General features: G+C 37.9%; 1 pseudogene; it reads right to left on the bottom strand.

Annotated features, from left to right (window-relative positions):
• Positions 1-14,507: 14,507 nt before the first annotated feature.
• Positions 14,508-15,873, bottom strand: LOC138850288 (sorting nexin-7-like; annotated as a pseudogene).
• Positions 15,874-19,791: the final 3,918 nt, after the last annotated feature.

Here is a 19,791-nt window from a genome sequence, read left to right as displayed (position 1 = left end):
TGGCACGCTACATTTCTTTCGAAGTAACTCATCCAAGACCATCTACCAGCCTTAACTAATTCACTGGTAAATTCTAAAAAAATCAAATCTTGCTCTGTCTCACATTGTAAAACAACATTACACAATTTTTCCAGAATTTCTTCCTGGTTATTACACTGAAAATGCTGTGCTCTGGCTGCATTCATTCAGTGCCTTCTCTGTCTCCCCCTCCCCTTCTGGGGTTCCTTGCAAAAGGGAGTGTGGGATAAGATAAAGACGTTGAGCCTGAAGTTCTCACTAGCTCTTTTCATCACTTCTTTCCTCCAAACTTGGTCTTCTCTTTCTACCTCTGCTTCTTTCTAATGAGGCTCTTTCACAAAAAATCAAGGCCAATCTGGATGTGAAGTCCAGAACCATTCACAGGTAACAAACTTTGATATCTGCAATACAAATAAGCACAGAACCCAAACCCAAGTCAAAGTCAAATTAGAGCCAAAGCCAAAGCCAAAGCCAAAACCAACTAACCAAACACAAACTTCTTTTCTCTCTGACATTGTCAGTTTTCCTGTTTTGGCCCTCAAGTTGTTGTGACAGTTTTTAGGCATATTGACAGTTATTTCTGAAGGGTTAAAAACAGCACAGTTTGCAACAGGTAATACAACTCCTTATCATTGAAGTTTCATTTTCTATCAGGCTGATAGTGAAATGAAGTCATCTTTGACATCAACTTGCAGCACCTCATCTAAAAATGACCTTTTAGAATAATTGATGGAGACTTTTATCTTTATGTCTTTTATTGATGGGGACTTTCTAAGGTGTGCCCACTAGGCTAGAGCCAGACTACTCCAATGGACTCAAGGAAGTCTAGTTTGCAATGATTCCTATCAGTCTTTCTATAATTGATGATGTTTGTTAGAAAAATGTACTAGTTAAAAGAGTAGAATTAATACATATTCTACATGTTTCACTTACTTTCACACCACAACAATTGACTGTTTCCCAATATGTTGTATAACTAAATATGCAAGTGAGCATACACTCTTCAATTTTCTTTTTGTTACAATGGTAGAATATTAATCAAAATAAAGTGATTACAGGTCATTCAGGATGTATATATTCCTTCATATGTGAGATACTGTGCATGTATAGTCTTTCAGTATTAAAATTATTATGAAAATAAGTGCAATTATTAATATATTTTATAACCTGTATTTATCATACTATCTACAAAAATATAGGAAATCACAAATTATGTCACTTTTAGTCATCTAAACTAGCTTAAAAAGTGTGATAACTCTAGGTAGTCATAAGCTATCAACTTATTGTGATAGTTGTATGTTAGATAAAAAGTAGAAATTAAATGGAAGGTAATAAACATCACTGAATATTACATTGTCTTACCTTAATCATAGCCCAAAGAAATTTTCAGTAATTAATTTATATAAATGTAGCAGTGGATAATAATCTATGGCTATGCCACTTAAGAAATACATAAGTTATTAGATATATCTTCACAAAATTGGTATCATAATTTACAGCTTTTTATTACTAAAATTACTTCATGAAATATTTCAAATACACAAGTATCCACTTTTCAAGTACAATGACTATTAACATTGTACTATGTTCACTCCAGCTCAACGGCTTAAAAAATACAAGATAGTTGAGGTAAACTTGGAGCCTTATATAAAAAGCCTCTGAGTTCTATTTTAGTGTATTAGGAAATTACAAACATGAATTTAATGCTTCTAAATCCCTTACATGTATTAATGTTTAATAGACACATATAAATGTATATTCCTACATATAATGTAGTCTTCTAATATTTAAGGGTTTACATGTATTAAATCCCACTTTATATTTCACTGGGAAGCCTGCTACTCTCACCCCATGTTAGGTTTCACAATTTACCTTCTCTGACAGGTGCATCCCAGTTCAGCGGTCCTCACACTGTGGGGCATCAGGAGCACCAAGGACACTGGGGAATCTCAAAGGCCAGAAAGTCCTGCAGTGAGAGATCTGTACCTGTGTGCTCTTCATTCTCTCTTCTGGTGATTCTTACACACCAAGTGTGGAGACCACTTCTCTAGGCAGTGTCACTGGCCTTGTTTGTATTTGGTTTTATGAGTATATTACAGCTTAGCCCTTCTCTTCCTGCAGGACATTTGCTATTTTCTTTTTTTCTTTTATAAGTATTATACTTTGTGTAATACCAATATGGTGACTTTACTTTCAGTGTATACCCTGACTAAAGTGACCGACTGCTATTGGTTTGGCTGGAACTTACCACTGTTCCAGCTTGGTAAACTGTTAAAATTGATCACCCTAGAAAGCTGATAATTTTACATACATGTAACATTAGTATTGTAACATTTCCATAAAGAATTTCATCTTTTGTCATGCAGAGTGGTATATAAGTAATGCTATTTAATTTTTGTTTTAATTTGCACTTCATTGTTGACAACTGTGACTGATTTTTTTTAAATGTGTGTTAGTCTTTTAGGTTTCCTACTCTATGAATTATTTGTTCCCATTTTTCTAATAGATTGTTTATTCTTAAAATCTTATTTCTTAAGATTTTAAGATTCCAACATTAAATAATTGAAATTATCTTATGTTAGTCTATGTCTTGTCTTTTACATGTATTTTGTTTTGCACAATTTAATTTTCAAACAAAATATTCAGTTAAAGTCTTATGCCTTTGATTTTCAGTCTTTTATCTATACTAGAGTAGTAATATTTGTACAAATACTTTCCTGTAATTTGAAGATTTACCTTTGATGTTTCAATCTTTGGTATACCTAGAACTGTGTGCAGTTAGTTTTACTTCTTGTCATATAAATGGCAAATTATTCCAACAGTGTGGTGAGGATCTAAGTGTCCTTGATTTATATCATGGTTATGCACCAAATCTAATTTTTATATATTTCTTACTTCAGTTTATGGATTCTGGCTTCTGTTCATATAGTCTACGTATGATCTCTATGCCTAACACTCCAATAATTTCTCGTAGTTATTATGATTTTTAATTAGTCATAATATATGGTAGAATAAGTGATTTCACTTTGTTCTTTTTTAATACTCTTCTTGGTATTTGAGCAAGACCATATTGAATATATTGGGTTATGTAGAAATAATTTCTATCCTAACAATTCAATGAATTGAGGGTTCACTGTATATATGGGTTCATGAAGACAGTGCATTTCACCGTTTTCTCAAGAGGATTATTCATATTTACAAAATATTCTGTTAAAATACATTTAAAGAAAGACATCCCTCTGGGGATACTGAAAGGACACAGTGGTTTTCTTTGACAGTTTATGAAATGCTCAGAACAGAAGTTTTGGGAAGCCAAATAATTAAATTTTTTTCATTTATATCAAAGAGTTTCTTTCTCAGCAGATATGTAAGAACATGAAATATATTGCCATTTCTCTCTAGATACTTTGGCCATTTCCCAGCGTGTACTCCACATAATTTTGTTCATGCGACTCTTGGATAGAAAAAGGCAAATAAGTAAGTACACAGTATGAATGGACTTGGTAAAGGTCTTATGGTAAAATACAGTACTGCTCCAACTAATTAAAGAACAGAAATAGCCAAAAAAGAAAAAGAAGAAGAGAGAGAAAAAGAAATGAGAGACAGAAAGTGATAAAGAAAAAAAATACTTCCCTCCCTCTATTGGCATCTAGAATGTGGTGGCAAATTCAAAAGGAGCAGCACTCCAATTAGAAAAAAGAGGAGGTCTCCAGGAAACTACTGAGGGACAGAAACGGAAGCTCAAGACAGGGGCCTGTAGTTTCTGTGAGGAAACTGTGTCAGCATCAATTAAATTAGTTGTTGCTTGTTTTCCAAAAGCAGGGAAGGATGCTTACTAGAGCAGAGCAATCAGGGGCCACTTTTCCAGCTTCTCTGCCAAGAAGGCAGCCTTGTCACTGGGCTTACAGCTGCAGAAATGCTCAGTCCTGATGGCCAGCACTTGTCTCCTGGGTTGCTCTTGTCTACAAATTGATAATGTTGCTCTGCTTTAACTGAGCTTGCCCAGAGAAAGCCTTGGGTTCTGAACTCTGGCACTGACTTATAGCCTGTGTACATTTTATGGAATAATTTTTGCTTGCAGACAACTCTATCTATTTTCTTTATGAGTAAAGCTGCATGGACAAGCAAACTTTGTAAAAAGAGCTGAATATTTGGGGGGTGAGCTGAAACTCATCTTGCTGTCTGAGAGGCTGTGAATGAGATTTAAAATAATTCTTCGGAGTGAGCACCATGGTGTAGTAGGTTCATCTTCTGCCTGTGGTGCCAGCATCCCATATGGGTGCCTGTTCTAGTCCCAGCTGCTCCACTTCTGACCCAGCCCTATGTAAGGGCCTGGGAAAGCAGTGGAAGATGACCCAAATCCTTGGGTCTCTGCACTCACATGGGAGACCTGGAAGAAGCTCCTGGCTCCTGGATTCAGACTGGCCCACCTCCAGCTGTTGTGGCCATTTGGGGAGTGAACCAGTGGAAGGAAGACTTTCTCTGTGTCTCTCCTTCTCACTGTCTGTACCTCTACCTCTCAAATAAATAAATAAATAAATAATTTAAAAAATATTCTTCATTTTGACTGGGTCCAACCCAGCCCAGATAACTGAATAGTGTCATTTTCTCAAGGATATTCTAAAAGGACTGGGACTCAAATAAGTTGAATGCTTATTTTTAAGTAAATAGATATGCAGGCAAGAAGAACTGTGTAAAATCCAATAACTTCCCAGATCTATAATTCTAAATTCTAGAGACAATTCAGCACCCACTCTACAGAAGCCAGTGAAAAATCTTGCCTCTTGCCAACGCTAGAGAAACTTCTATTATCTTTGATCAGTTAGTTCCTGATCAGATTAATTTGCAACCTATGAAGAGGTAAATACCTGAAATATGTTAACAAATGGTAATTCCACAGCTCCTGACACAACTTAAGGACATAACTGAGAAACTGATAATGTGCTAAATGTAAGAGGATATAACTTATGAAACTGTGCCAGGGAGACACAACAGATGGACAACTAGGATTTACATGGTTTTTAGAGAATTTATAGATTGAGTACCTACAACAAATGCAAGCATTGCACAGCAGGCTAAGGTACCACGTGTGACATCAGCAACATATACTGGAGTGCCAGTTCAAGTCCTGTATGCTCTGCTTCCAATCCAACTTTCAGATAATGCATCTGGAGACACAGCGGATGATGGCCACTCAAGTAGGTGACCTAGATGGAGTTCAGACTCCTGGCTTCTGCTGGCCCCACCCCAGTGTTTGGAATCATTTTGGGGGTGAACCAGAGGATGAAAGATCAACCCTCCTTCCCCTCTGTTTTACTTATGTCTCTTTTTCTTGCTCTGTGTGTTTCTTCCTCTTTCTGTGTTTCTCTCCCTCTCTGTCATTCACACTTCCTTTCACATAAAAATAAATATTAAAAAAGAAATTTCTAGAAACATTAAAAACCAAAAACAGTAGCAAACAAAATAGGTATGAGTAAATTTTGACCTATGATGCCTAGGTATCCTGGGGAATATAAATTTAGTGAAAATGAACACATGGGAACTGTCTGACAATACATGCTGTTCCCCTATCGATTTGCTTCTTTACCCTACTGCTTTCATTTTTCTATCATAAAGCAGATGCTAAAGTGGAATTGATGTTCTGATGCATACTGCATAGTGGTTAACATTTAAATGGCAAAATTATCAATCTGGAGAACATGGGACATACATTATGATTCTTATAACATTTCAGATATTGATACATGTCTATAAAAAGCCAGGGACATGTGTTTTCCATAATGGTTCAGATGTCAGTTGGGACACCTGTATTCTACACCATGGTTCCTGGGTTTGAGTCCTGGCTCCACTTTGTAATACAGCTTCCTGCTCATACAAATCATGGGAGGCAGTGGTGATGGTTCAAGTGGTTGGGTCCCTACCACCTGCATGGGAGACCTGGATGGCATTCCTGATTCTTGATTTGGCCTTATCCAGTGCCAGCTATGTTGTGAAGAGTTAACCAGTAGATTGGGAGCTCTCCCTCTCTCTTGCTCTTGCTTTGTCTCTCTGCTTCTTGAACAAAAGTTATTAAGTAAAAATTTTAAAATCACATATCTAATATGAGATAGATGCAGTAAAGTTCTGAATTACTGTGTACTTGACTGGCACTGTGTTAGGCAGGAGAGAAAAGGAAAGAAAGCAAGGAAAAGTGCACAAAAACAAAAACACCAAATAAATAATCAAACGTTTTCTTTTTTTTTAAATTTATTTGACAGGTAGAGTTACAGACAGTGAGTGAGAGAGAGAGAGAGGTCTTCCTTCCGTTGTTTCATTCCCCAAGTGGCCACTATGGCCGGCACTGCACCGATTTGAAGCCAGGAGCCATGTGCTTCTTCCTGGTCTCCCATGTGGGTGCAGGGGCCCAAGCACTTGGGCCATCCTCCACTGCCCTCCCGGGCCACAGCAGAGAGCTGGACTGGAAGAGGAGCAACTGGGACTAGAACCTGGTGCCCACATGGGATGCTGGTGTGGCAGGCAGAGGATTAACTAAGTCAGCCATGGCGCCAGCCCCTCAGATGTTTTCTTATCAAAAAGGTGCTCCAAGGACTTTCTATACTGGATGGTTTCATTTTCAGTGGGATAATTCCTGACAGCATTGTTTACATGATATTCGTAATGATATTAGAGTTCATGGTAAAAGGGGTAGGGCTGAAATCCTAAAGTAAGTGATAATTCCAGGATATGAGAATTCGGGATATCTGAATCCTACTTCTGATATAGCTGGATGATGCTTCATAAAACATATCATATGTGAAGACCAAACTAACTTAATACTTTTAAGAAACAAACTTAGATTCCTGCTTTTTACTAATATCATTTTGTCTCTTGTAATTAGGACACATACCTTAAGAGAGGAAGAAGTTCTGTGTGCTTTGCTTAATATAGTTATTCTTCTGTGTTTTTTTAATTACATTTAATTTATTTGTAAGAGAGAGAGAGAGAGAGAGAGAGAGAGAGAGGCCTTTCATCTTCTGGTACACTTCCCAAATGGTTACAACAGCCTACACTGGGCCAAGATGAAACCAAAAGTCAGGAATTCAATCCAGGTTTCTCACATGGGTGGCATGGACACAAGTATGTGAACCGTTATCTGTTTCCTCCCAGGGTACATTAGCAGGAAGTTGGGTCACAAGCAAAGTCAGAATTGAATGCAAGTTTTAATTTTCTTGAGTGAATAATTGAATAAGAAATAACAATTTCTCTAGAGCAAAAATACTGAAAACACCAAGGAAAACTCGCCATATAGCATAGTATCACATTAAGACCACAAAGCCAAGAATAGTCAGATTGATAATAGATAGTGCCTCTCACTCACTTTGCTTTCAGTAAATATCACTTATAACTTTTACTATAAAGAATGATAATAACAATTAAATAGTTCATCTGAATTTTGAAATTATTTTAAGATCAGATGAAATTTTATCTGTAAAATTACTTTTATTACTTTTTCTATTTAAAGTTCTTTAAGTAAAGCTACAATGTTTGATTTGTGTAGAGAATTATTATTATTACAAATTCCAGCCTTGAGTGATAATGTGTTTTGATATTTGCTCTAAATCAAAACTCAACTTCTGATTCATACTGTAACATCTGTTCTCAAAAGTAGTATAAAATTGAAAAACCATCCCAAGTGGTTCAGTTAGTGCTTTAAAGTTACACATTGTTTCTTTTCCAATCTTACATCACTGGAACCAGATATCTTTAGAAAATTCCCAAAAAACTATAGATAATTGCAGTGGTGGTGATGGTATATTATCTTGTGCAAGGGTACTTCAAATCATTTGTGGAAAATTAAATTGAAAAATGAGTTTATTTCGGTGTAAAAACATTTGAAACCTATGCATGCAAGGCAGTCCTTAAAAAGTTCACAGAAAAAATGCACATAATGAGAAAAACTATTCACAAAATTCAAAACATTTTTGTCCCTAAATAAATTTATCTTTTGCTTCTAGTTTCCATGAACTTATTGAACTTTCCAGGTCTGTAACCCCCCCCACACACACACACACATACAAACACATACAAAAATCTCTCACTAATGGAAAAGTCACTGTTCTGTGTTGTCTAATTTTTGGTGATCCAGAAGCTATTAATGCAAAGCTATAAAAACCATAGCAAGTAATTTCCTGAACCTAGACTACATGTGGTATCTCAATTTTAGTTATTCATAAGATGCAAGCTAAAATTATTCATAAGTTTTGTTTCATTTGTTGTTTCCTCTATTTCATATGGAACTCAAATATTTTCAGGTGCAAATTTTATTGTAAAGCTTAATTTCACTTTTCAAAAGTATTATTTTCCATCTACTCGAAAGAAAATGTACAATCTCATGGGTAAAATCTGTCTCAAGCTTTTCAAATTATCTATTCATGGCAGAGAATAAGCAGGAGTGATTAGAGCTTCAAATCAGAAAACTTCAGAGAGCCAGAAACTATCAAAATGTGCAGCCCTAATGAATGATTTCTCACTCATTGCTGTATAGCAATCACCATCAATGCACTCTAGTTTTTTCCAAAGCATATATAATTGGGCAAATCATCTAAACCTCCACAAGCAGGCAATTATTCAACTACATTGATGCAGAATCACTCGGTCTTGTACTTCATTAAAATATAGCATAATCCTCTGTTCTAGTCTTAACCTTCTCTGCGACAAATCTAATTCATCCAAAACTGACACAATGTCCTGTTGGTTATCAAAATAGCGACAATGCAGGAGATGCAGTTTCAAGCCATTCTTCTATCTCCAGTCCCATGTGTAGGGCTCTTATCCAAATATTTAAATAGTGCCTAAGAGTTCTAATAATTATTCAACTAACATATATAATCTCACTTTGTGCTCCTTTTTGAAAATGTGCTTATCATTTTTTGTTACTGAAAAGAGAGACATTGACAGAGATTGAATGACATTACAAATACCAGAAGAGTAACTGGAAAAAGACATGGGAGAGCACTTGGGTAAAAGGGAGATGATAAGAGAAGTATAAAGCTGCTAGGAGGAGAATGTTGCCTCCATCTGTCTCCTCCTTTCCACTTGTTGTAGTCTTGTCTTCCTTCTCTTGACCCTGTCATCACATTGCTCCGGAAAAAGTACAGCTTTGAGTCAGACCCATCTGGACTCAGATGCCATATCTTATGCTAATTAGAAACACAATCTAACTGCATTATTTAATCTCTCCAAGCCTATGGAATGTGTAGACAGTTGTCACTTGAGTCTAGAACAACAGTATAATATTAGGCATGTAGGTGCAACCATATAGACCATATAATCTGATGAAGGATGTGGTGCCACTGAAGTGCACTGAGTATTTTTCAACATTCCATTTCCAAGGGAATATGATTTGAAAGCCATAATATGAAAATATATTCTATGAAAATTTGAATGTTTCATATAATATAGCATAATATTCTGGATAAATATCCTCCTTTGATCCTGAGCCATGATTTCCATTTGATCTTTCCAAGTATACTATCTTTTGATAAAAAGTCAACAAAAGCTTTATAAAACATAAATTAGTTGCAGTTTTACACCTTCACTCAGTGCCCTGTGCCCTCAGAGGCAAGATTAAAGGACCATGGGATAAACTAGCTCCCACTTAGTTAATAGTTAAGTATGACTTAATTTAACTGATATATGTGAAATATTCCATCCTCACAACATACTTTTTGATATTATTATTGCTATTTTTTCCTCATTTTAGAAAAGAGAAGTCTTATAGACACTGAATAACTTGGACAAGGGCATGATGTTAATAACTGGCAGCTTGAATAGTCAAATGCAGGCACTCTAAAACTATCTTAACCAATCTTTTACCCCAGTAATTCTACATGCTTCCTTCTTGTAGATGGTCAACTCTGATTTTTTTGTTTGTTCTACTGAATAAAAATGATGCCATAAAGCAAATCACAGGCTTTCAGAAAGCAGTGAGAGAGCTCTTAACTTACATCTAATAGGTCCAGCCAATTCACTTGGATATTTGTAAAATCATGATCTTCAACCTTAGCTGCACAGCAAAAACACCTAGATTTAATCTTGGTTAGCTTTAGTATATGTCGCAGCCTCACTTGCAGGACTCCCATTTAAGCGGCTGAGAATGGGCATGAGAAGCACTAGTTTCTTCAGGCGATTCTAATAGCAAACGATGTTTGGAAATGCTGCTTTACAGCGCTGGGCTTCACTCACTCTGCTGATTCCACTACAAAGCAGAATCCTGCAGCCCTGATCCTGAAATGGAGGCACATGATGCTTGTGTAAAAATCTGGGTTTGGAAAGGATGAAAAAATGATGGTGACTAACAAGTAACATTTATTGAGTTCTAGTTACTGCTGGTCATTCACATATATTACATTCAGTCATCTCTTTCTTTATCCAGAATCCAAGGCACAGAGAATCTAAGTAATCTGAAACAACCCCAAGCCTGGTATGCCACCTACTACGTGTGACTTCAAAACAGCTGCTTGTGATTGCAAGATTAGGGCCATGAGGTAGGAAAGACTGGATAGGTTTGGAGTCGGAAGGTAACTGTTGCATGACTAAAAGGCAATTTTATGCGGAGTGTTAGTATATGTGTCATCTGATGAGTTACAGGGTGGTAGAGTCAAGTGGAGTGGGAGGAATGCATTTTAGTTTTACTTCCAGTCTGCTTTCTTTTGGAGGAAAGCCAGTTACCAAGAAAGAAATTTTCTCCAGGGTCAAATTATGGCGCAGCTTACAGGAGAATTAAACTCAGGGGAAGAGCCAAGATATAAGCCAAAGGACAGAGATCAAAGTGGGGAGTGAGGAGTGATGGGGGAGCCACTGTGTAATCCAGAGAGTCACCTTTGACAAAATAAAATTTGACAGGGAAATCCATTAGCTATCAAGCAGCAAATAAGCCCAAGCAGTGTTTATGAACATCCTCTAGGTTTTTTCTCTTTGGGACTGGGCTTGCTCTATATTAAAATCAAACAACAACAACAAAACACTGAGAAGAAAAATGAAAAAGAAAGTAGAACTTTGAAATTGAAGGGCTGGGCCGGCGCCGCGACTCACTAGGCTAATCCTCCGCCTTGCGGCGCCAGCACACCAGGTTCTAGTCACGGCGGGGGCACCGGATTCTGTCCCGGTTGCCCCTCTTCCAGGCCAGCTCTCTGCTGTGGCCAGGGAGTGCAGAGGAGGATGGCCCAAGTCCTTGGGCCCTGCACCCCATGGGAGACCAGGATAAGTACCTGGCTCCTGCCATCGGATCAGAGTGGTACATTGGCCACAGCGCACCAGCCGCGGCGGCCATTGGAGGGTGAACCAACAGCAAAAAGGAAGACCTCTCTCTCTCTCTCTCTCTCACTGTCCACTCTGCCTGTCAAAAAAAAAAAAAAAAGAAAGAAATTGAAGGGCTGGCCTGGAAGAGGGGCAACTGGGACAGAATCCGGTGCCCCGACCAGGATTAGAACCCGGTGTGCTGGCGCCGCTAGGCGGAGGATTAGCCTATTGAGCTGTGGCACCGGCTTTCCATATTGTTATTAAGATTCTGGTCTGAGTAAATTTAAAATGCTGTAGTGGGGCAAATCCTATATACTGCCAAGTATATTTTCAATATAAAAGTTATCACTATTTCCACATAAAGAACTATTTAAGAAAGTGTCTATCTCAGGTATAAATGGTTTTAATTTGAGTCTCTTGGTAGAAGTTATGACATATGCAAGACTTCTAAAAGTCCACAGCAATTTATCTCTATTGTTTCATTATTTTTATGATGGCTATTACTATTATCATTTTCCTAATCATTATTAGTTTAATTTCAAATAGTTAAATACACAAAATCATACAAGTAAAAAAAATCCATTTAAAAACCAAGTTTCTCAATCCTTTATGATTGATTCTATTTGCTTCAAAATTTATTTATTTTACACTATTATCTCTACTTACCAAGGTCTCTCTTGTGCCTTTTTCTATATCTGCCAACTGTTTCTTATTTCATTAACTTTGTGTTTGTCATTCCTAGGTATGTTTTCAATTTTTTTTTACTGGTGTAGGCACATGTATTGCATCGCTTTTAATGCGTGAACTTTCTATAAACAATATTATTCTTTAAATATCTTTTTTAAATTTTTCTAGTCAGATTCAGGCTAGCCTTTTTTTTTCTTTTTTAAAAAAGTTATTTACTTGAGAAGCAGAGTTACAGATAGAGGAGGAGACAGAGAGAAAGGTCTTCTATCCGCCGGTTCACTTTCCATTTGGCCATAATGGTCAGTGTTGAGCTGGTCTGAAGTTAGGAGCCGGGATTTTCTTCCATGCCCCCTGCATGGGTGCAGTGGCTCAAATACTAGAGCCGTATTTGACTGCCTTCCCAGGCCATAAGCAGAGAGCTGGATCAGAAGCAGAGCAGCCAGGACTTGAACTGGCACCCATAAGGGCTGCAGGCACCACAGGTGGAGGCTTGCCTATTACACCACAGAGCTGGCTGCAGACTAGTCTTGAAGTCTATGTTTTTTGTGAAGTGATGTTTTACTTATTCACTTGTTATGGCTCTGATCATTTATTTTTCATTTTTCTATTGGTTAATGTTTAAATTACTGCTTTCTACGCATTTTACAAATGATGCTATAGTAAACACTCATAGACATATCTCTGTGCATATGTGTAAATATTTCTCAAGATTATAGATTTGGAAGTGAAATCATCAAGTACAAGGTTTGTATAGCTGTGATTTAAGTTATCCCACATATCTTAGCTGTTGTTTCAGTACTTGGTGAGAGAGAGAGAGAGAAATGTTCCATCCACTGGTTCACTCCCCAAATGACTGCAACAGCCAGGGCTGTGCCACACTAAAGCCAAGAGTTAGGAGCACTGACCTGGGCTCCCACACAGGTGGCAGGTGCCCAGGTATTGGGCCATCATCTACTACCTTCCCAGAAGCATTGGTAAGAAACTAGAATTAAAACCATTACTGATATGGGATGTCGGTGTCACAAGCAGTAACTTAAACTGCTGTGCTACAATGTTAGCACCATAAGTATGCTCTTTTATTGAATGAAAATTTGAAAACATGACATTATTTTGAATTTTTTCTTCTGATTACTATACATAAATTAGTATGATTGAGATAAAAATATATAACTTTGGCTTTTTAACTGTATGATTTTTTTTTTTTTTTGACAGGCAGAGTGGACAGTGAGAGAGAGAGACAGAGAGAAAGGTCTTCCTTTTTGCCGTTGGTTCACCCTCCAATGGCCGCCGCGGCCAGCGCGCTGCGGCCGGCGCACCACGCTGATCCGATGGCAGGAGCCAGGAGCCAGGTGCTTTTCCTGGTCTCCCATGGGGTGCAGGGCCCAAGCACCTGGGCCATCCTCCACTGCACTCCCTGGCCACAGCAGAGGGCTGGCCTGGAAGAGGGGCAACCGGGACAGAATCCGGAGCCCCGACCGGGACTAGAACCCGGTGTGCCGGCGCCGCTAGGCGGAGGATTAGCCTAGTGAGCCGCGGCGCCGGCCTGTATGATTTAACATTTTTTTTTTGCTACTTAAAATACATTCACTGGTCTGAGTAAGAAAATGGGAGATTTGTATTTTTTTTTTTTTTTTTGGACAGGCAGACTTAGACAGTGAGAGAGAGAGAGAGAGAAACAGAGAGAAAGCTTTTCCTTTTTCTGTTGGTTCACCCCCCAAGTGGCCACTAAGGCTGGTGTGTTGCAGCTGGTGTGCTGCACTGATCTGAAGCCAGGAGCCAGGTGCTTCTCCTGGTCTCCCATGCGGGTGCAGGGCCCAAGGACCTGGGCCATCCTCCACTGCACTCCCGGGCCACAGCAGAGAGCTGGACTGGAAGAGGGGCAACCGGGACAGAATCTGGCACCCCGACCGGGACTAGAACCCCGGGTGCTGGTGCTGCAGGTGGAGGATTAGCCTAGTGGGCCACAGCACTGGTGAAGATTTGTATTTACTGCATTTATTGTTTAGAACAAAAGAGTAGACATTACATGATATTTTATTTCCTCAATTTTTCTTCAAAAGTTTAAGAAATATTAATTTGAATTTACTGGAATATTCTGCCATCTTTTATTTTATTTGATCCAGTTTTTTTTTTTTTAGATTTAAACATGTGGCTGTTTACTATTTTTATGTGTAGACTTCCAAAATATTCTAATCAGATCTGAATGCTTGAACAACAATTACCAAAAGCTTTCCTTCTATTTAAGAGGAAATAAAAGTTGAATAATGACCAATGTTAACATGGCTCACAAAAACATCATCCTGGCCACAAAACTGTAATTACTCAACTATTTTATAACTGAGTCTTTCCTTCATATTTAAAATGTCATGTCTCACGGTCAAGTAGTTAAGGAAAAAATTTTCTATATGCAATTTTTGGCACACAAATTTAAGAACATAATTAAAACTAAACTAAATCTCTCTATACAGACATATCTGTATAGATAAATGTACATGTCTCTGAATTCACATCAATACCTGGAATACCTGAGTTTTCAAGTTGTTGGTTTTCCAGATAATGTAAAACATTTCTCATCCACTTGGTTAAGCACACAGCTGATCTAGAAAAAATAAGTTTGGTTGATAGATGCAGTCCCCAAAGATCAAGCGGAAGTCCTCAATAGGGTTAAAGTTTAACTTCAGAGTCTTCTAAGTGGAGGTCAGCCTGTGATGCAAGGAATGACTCCCATGTAGCAAGGCAGTGTTCATAACAGTGGGTGTTCTCCTCAGCCATATCTGTAAGTGCTGGCTGGGTATCATTCTACATATTTTGTTTACATTTTCCCAATCTGCTTTCAGGGCATTATTTGCACATTCCACTTTGTCTTCAGGTTTTCCAGTCTTTTCTGTAAGCTCGTCAACTGGAGAGTTTGATCTTGAAGGGAACACCAATATAATCTGCCCCTGTCTCCCTTGTCCAGATCAGTACCGGCCTTTTTATAGGCCAAGTCCTCGACTTTGGAGTCCAGTTCTGCGTGTGTTTGGTCTCTTCTCTCCATAACACCCATTGATATTTCACTCTAAAGCACGTACTCATGTACCACAGGAAACCAGGCTCTGAGTCCAGACATCTGTTTTCCAGGGGCCTCACAGCATTTGTTGATGCAGCTGGCAACACCTTTTCTAGTGTCTACCAAATCCTCTTCTGACGCTGACCACAGAACATGAATGGGGCCGTAGTCTTTCATCAACATACTCCCTTTCTTCCTTGTAAATTCTTTGAGATATTTTATCTACTAAGTTTATTTTCTGGCTAAACGTTTCAATAAAGTTACTCATTTCCATGAACTCCTCGGGGCAGTTTCTAGCTCCTCTCATGGAGGACGCCACTGCTCTGTCCCCTTGCCCCATCCTGCTGAGCAATCCGGGCCCTTGCTTCCTGTGAGAAGACAGTCCCCATGCTTGTGCAGTAAAAAAAAAAAATTCAAGTCCTCATTAAATGTTAAAGTTGGGTGATCAGCAATTTGGTTAAACAATCTATGTAATGGCTTCCTTCATGTCTCAATGAAGTCATCATTAAAGCACTCCACCATTCCTTTCACTATAAACTTTTCAGGTATTTCTGGAATAATCAGAGTGGGGTGTGCTTTCTCAAGTTTTCCCTTCAACCAAAGAAAATCTTGATAACGTCTCCGAACTTCAGATTCACTGGAGTCAAATTCCCCACGAGACATCTTACTAATGATTCTATAAGTGATGAAAGTTTCAATTGTAGTGTGGCTTTCAGGTTCATTGACAGGAAGAGATCCTTTAAATTTGGCTCAGCTTCAAACCTGATTTGGTTTATCATTGATAAAGGTGATGTTGGCATCATAGGGCTGAAGGAATTCATGTCCATCACTGAGGCATCCTATTCAACACAACATCAATTGTGGATTCAGTGTTGACTACCTGGATGCAGAAGAAGCCAGAAAAAACTCTCCGGTCAGAGCTTCTGAAGAAGTTGACTATATTCTTACTGAACACCTCCAAATTGTACTTGTCCTCGTCTAGATCCTGCACCTCATCCTGCAGTAGGGCAGAGGAGCTGTTGCTGCCCAGGAAGGGGCTCTCCCTATTGATGCCCCAAGGAGCAGCCCTGGTAAGCCCTCCATCCCTGTTTTATATATATTTATATTTCTGAATAAATACTTATGTATAAAGTAATACAAAAGAACTAAGCACCCTGTTTTGGATCAAAAGGACACATGGTATCAAATGATTTTATCAATCACATGGTTTTCCTCCCTGTCATTAAAAACTACACAAAATTTCTTTGCTTCGTGTAGGACTGAGCTGAGTAAGAAAATCAAAGCCTGGTTTTCTCTCTAGTTTAAAATAAAAGCATAGAGTTTATCCTTTTATATTTACCAGAAACCCATATTTTTTAAATTTATCTTAAAGTAGTGTATATTAATCATCACTTCTAAAATCTTTCCTTTCTCTCTCAGAAAGAAATGTGTGGTTCCTCCTTTTCTCCTCCAAGAAGGTAAAGGAAAAATTTCAATAACTATATGACCACAAATAATCAGTTATCATTTGATCCTCCCATTTCCTGGATATCCAATCTACTTATTTTTCATCTATTTATTTAGTGTCAGACTAAAATATGACCAAGTCCCTATGCAAACCACATCTACCTACACAAAGACACACACATAGTTTATTTCTACTTCTTTTCATTTTTTTCTCAACCATAACACTTGAATGAAATTACTACTATGGAAGACACTGATGATCTCTTCATTGCAAAATTAGTAGACTTACAACCAAAATTATATTTGATTTCTCTCTGACACTTAATAATACTTGGGAGGTCAGTACTCCACACTCAACACAAAAATTTTCATCTGGGCTTCCAAGACTCAACTATGGACTGTTCTGCGTTATGGTGAATCTTTTTTGTTTGCTTACATCCTAAAGGTTGGGTACACATATCATTCTGCCATTAAATTTTTTTCTTTTCTGGATCCTACTGTGGATCATTTTATTCTCTAAAATGGCATTAGCTTTTCTCTACATGTTTGTGTATCCAAAACCTGTGTCTCTGGCTTTGACTCTGTTTTTGTAACATGCTCTTATTTTCAAGACACTTTCCTTCCCCTTGGATTTTGGCATGGTGATGGATTTAAAAACACCCCCAAATTCAGTGGTTGACTCAAGAAACACTGTACTTGTTTGTGATTCTGCATTTAGATCTGAGTTCTGTTGTGCAGTGCTTCTGGTGTTGCTATGATCTACTCCTCTTCATTTAACACATTGGTTAGCCAAGGTTTGGGACCAGCTGGGATTCTGAGATGACTGGGCTTTTCTCTTCCTGTGCACATCTGAGAAGCCTTTGCCACACAGGTAACAATAATGGCTGTTCTCAGAGGAAAATGACAGCAACCTGAATACTGTACCTTTCTCTGCATCCAAACTGGTCATCAGTCCAATTGATTTTACTTAAGAAATGTGTCTAGGGCTGGCGCCGCGACTCAATAGGCTAATCCTCCGCCTGCGGCGCCGGCACACAAGGTTCTAGTCCCAGTCGGGGTGCCGGATTCTGTCCTGGTTGCCCCTCTTTCAGTCCAGCTCTCTGCTGTGGCCCGGGAAGGCAGTGGAGGATGGCCCAGGGGCTTGGGCCCTGCACCCACATGGGAGACCAGGAGAAGCACCTGGCTCCTGGCTTCGGATTAGCAAGGTGCACTGGCTGCGGCGGCCATTGGAGGGTGAACCAACGGAAAAGGAAGACCTTTCTTCTTGTCTCTCTCTCTCTTTCACTGTCCACTCTGCTTGTCAAAAAAACAAAAAACTAATCCTGAAAAAATCTCCCATGAATCACTCATTGATACATGTGGAAAATTAGAGGAAAATATTTTAAACATTGGGATTTTGATATGGAGCATAGCAATAAAATACTAGAAATCACAAAAGGAAAAAATAAAACAAAAAATGAAAATCATTGAATAAATACTTCAGTATATCTCATGGAATTGCGAAGTGTGGATTTCCAGTTTGAAAGCATTCAGTGAAGTACCAGGAACAGTTACTAAAATTGAACTATCCCAATGTGTATTATCAACAATTTTCAGAATTTTAAGCTAAAAAACACTAAAGTACCAAATAAGAAAGGCTATTTAAAATGATTAGGGACCAAAAAGTTGTTTAGCTTGTAAAAGGCAGCAATAAAATCAATGAAATAATGGAGCAATGTTTGAAAAAATTAGAAGGTGACTATTAACCTCGTATTCTGTGTTCAGCCGTATTACCATTTAGTTAGGATAGAAAGCATATGGGATCTCACAAGTTTTACTTTAATGAATCCTTTCTCAATAAAGCTCTAACAAAATTAAGGTATAAACAGGAGGTCATAGGAACCAGAGTTTCAAGAGAGATGTCAAAAACTTCTCTGTAATAAAAGTTAAAGAAAATTCTTGGATGACAGTTGTGGAACAAAAATAAATTATATTCCTCTGAAGACAATTTTAGATGATACTAAGTACTCCAAGAACCTGACATTGAGATATACCTTTTATATTTCAATGCATTAAAAGGAGATTTAGATAACTACATGAAGAGAGTATTTGTGATTGAATTTTGATTAAGTATATAAGAGACTAACAAAATGAAAAACAAGTCAATTATTAATTTCAGGGAAAATTGGTTGCTCAAAAAGGATAGATAATTGGATGCTATACATCAGAGCTGGAAAGACATTTATGAATTATTTTTGTAAACAATGAATAATATTTTATATAAAACAACTAAATACAATATAATGCAAAATAATAAATGGAACAATAAAGTACCTATTTAAATCTATAGATTCTATATTCACATACTACATAGATGTTTCTGAATGTGAGTGTGTGTAATGGATTGGTGTTGTACAATATATCACATGGATAAAAGCTTATATTCTGTAGCAGGTGATTAAAATTTTTCTAAAATTGATAGTTTTAAGAATTAAGTCTTATGGACCTATTCCTTAAATATTTGGAAGTAAATTTTTCTTAAAAATATCAAGAACAGATAAAAGAGCAGGAAGTTATTGGTTCACAGACATCAAAACTAGATTGACATGGGGCTTTGGGGGCTGATTTTAAACTATGTGTGGGGGAAATACTACAGGGGGGGATATCTCCTTGCATTCACGGCTTTGAGTGATCTCCCCTGCGTGTGGGCAGGATTTGAGGCAGGCTTACAACCAATAAAGCAAAGGTGATGTAATGTTAATGTTACTTTATATTAAATCTGTCTACATGGGAGCTTGCACTCTCCTTTGCAAAGGGAAAGATAATGATAGGAGAGCCCAGAGACAACAAGATGAGAACATCCCAGCAAGGCTAGTAAGACACGGCCATTAGTCCAAAAGTCCATGAGAAAGTAAATGTGGTCAATAATAAATGAGATCAGAAGAGGGTCATTCCTTGGTGAAGTCGTCAGAGGAGACTAGAACCTGAGAAAAATTTCACACCAGCCTTGTACGACGCTGAAGCAGAACATCCAGGGAAGTTGCAACCTGACTCCTGATCCACAGAAAGCCTGCGGTAATGAAGTGCCTTGTTTTAAGCTGTAACTTTGTGAAAATAGTGTTACAAAGAGACAATAACCCAATTAATAAATGATGTCTTGGTGAATATTTTGAGTTATTGATCATATGCATGTATTGCTTTGATGAGATTAAGAACTGAAATTAAAGAGAACATAGATTCTTAGTGCAAAGAGCAATGTATACAATTTCCTAGATAAATTTCTCTTTAGATATTTCTTACCTTGGATTATATTTTGGTCCAAGGAATCAGGA

This window comes from Oryctolagus cuniculus, chromosome 7 (genome assembly GCF_964237555.1).
Source record: "Oryctolagus cuniculus chromosome 7, mOryCun1.1, whole genome shotgun sequence".
Classification (NCBI taxonomy): Eukaryota; Metazoa; Chordata; class Mammalia; order Lagomorpha; family Leporidae; genus Oryctolagus; species Oryctolagus cuniculus.
The sequence above is the reverse complement of the archived record's forward strand: the minus strand, read 5'-3'. Positions and strand labels throughout refer to the sequence as shown.